This window comes from Pteropus vampyrus, unplaced genomic scaffold (genome assembly GCF_000151845.1).
Source record: "Pteropus vampyrus isolate Shadow unplaced genomic scaffold, Pvam_2.0 Scaffold411, whole genome shotgun sequence".
In the NCBI taxonomy this organism is placed as follows: Eukaryota; Metazoa; Chordata; class Mammalia; order Chiroptera; family Pteropodidae; genus Pteropus; species Pteropus vampyrus.
In genome coordinates, this window is record NW_011889192.1 from 170507 (window position 1) to 172434 (window position 1928).

Consider the following 1928-nt stretch of genomic DNA (forward strand, 5'->3'; position numbering starts at 1 on the left):
GAGACGCGCGGCGCCTCACCTGCCAGCTCTGTCTCCCAAGGGAGAAATTAGCCCCGTCGTCCTCTTATCTTTTAAGACAAAAGAGGAAAGTTACCCTTGGCGGCTGTGCGGGGTCTGAGGTACCAGCCGAGGCCGAGAACTGGGCGTTGGTTAAACTTCGCAAAAGATCGGGACGTTCCTGGAGCCAGCGCGTCCCGCGAGCCTCCTGGGGTGTCGCCCGAGCTGCTGGCGCCCGTCGGAACCGGACGTGGCGGCTGACAGCGGGTCGGGGGGGGCGGGGGGCTCATTCCTGTCGCGCTGTGGAAGCCCCTCGGCCCCGGCGGGGGAGCTGCTGGCTCGCTCCAATGCAGGGAGCCGGAGGCAGCGCAGGGGGTCCCTACGCGTCCCCCTTGCTGCGTGGGAACTTTCCGGGCCTCAGTGTCCTCATCTGGAGAAGGGGAGCAGTAATCGCCCCTGCCTTTTAAGGCCATAGAATACTGTTTGCTCACCGTAAGCTCCTGACCGAGCTATTAATATTATTTCCAGAACTGGGCCACGACCAGAAAAATGCCTGCGGGAGCGGAGGCCGCCAGCCAGGTCGCGCTCGGGGCGCTTTAAAAAGTGCTTGGAATGTCTGTCCTCCCGCGTGGAGGTTCTATTTCAGGGCGCCGTGTAGCTGCGGCCTCCGCCCCTGCCGGAGGCTGGGCTGCGGTCCAGCGCCAGTCTCCGTGCGGAGGTCAGCGGAGGCTGGCACCCGGGCCCCTCGCGCCCCCTCCGCTTCCCCCACACGCCGAGCTCCTGGCCTCCAGCTCCAGATACTGCTCTGTGGTGTTGACACCCGGTGGGGCTAGTTTGGGCCATTAAGAAAAGCTGAGTTGGGCAAAGGAATGCGTGCAGCTGAGGGGGAGATGGAGAAGCCGTAGGTGAACGGTTTGTCAGAGCCCCTTCGATCTGTCTGGGGTCTGCCTTTTACGGGAAGACGCTCTGCAGGGCCGCGCCGGGTCCCAGCGGGTCCTCCAGTCCAGCGGCATTCGGGGATGGCGTCTTGCTACCTTCTTCAGGATGCTTTCTGCTCCAGAGCTGTCATGTCAGTCAGCACTCTAGGTTGGGTTTTCTGTCACTTTCAACACGAATTGGGGATTAACTGGCTCGTAAAACTAAAAAGGCGTCTGGTGTCAGGTGTGGCTGAATCTAGGCGCTCGGATGACGCCATCAGTGCTTAGTCTTTCTTTTTCTTAAGCCAGCTTCCTCACTGTGCTGTCTTCATTCTCAGGTGTCTTATTCCCGGTGGTGACGTTATGGCCACAGCAGCTCCAGTAGGTCCAGTGAGACAGAGTAACCACAGCCAAGGTGTTATTCATTCTCTCTGTCTCTCTGTCTCTCTGTCTCTCTGTCTCTCTGTCTCTCTGTCTCTCTCTCTCTCTCTCTCTCTCTCTCTCTACTATTGTTTCTTATTGGCTCTGAACCAATTGCTGTAGCCAAGGGAATTGGTTTCTCTGATTAGCCAGGCCCGAGCCCCGGTCCCCCAACCCCTGCAGTGAGGAGGCAGCCTGGCCCCTAGCAAGAGACCGGCAGTGGGGAGAAATGGCTTTTCCCTGGCAAATCTGGGGACTCCTGCTGAGGAAGGAGGGACGCGTGCTGGGGCCTGTGAATGACCTTTACAGCTCCACCTTCAACCCTGACCGTGGGCCAGCTCAGGCCTGCTGCTTGGTTCACCTTCAGCCATATGCTCCGAGGCAGGGGTGGCAGCTCTCGTCATCAGAGAGTGGGATCTGAGGCACAAGTTGGGGTGGAGAAACTTTCCTGGGGATTGTCCCCCACGTCCTAGAAAACAGGAGAGGCAAAGCTGCCACTCTAATCAGAGTCAGCCTAGCAGTGGCAGAGAGAAGAGGCATAGGGTCAGGCAGGGCCTAGGACCTGTGACCCTAAGTGAGTGACGTAATCCCTCT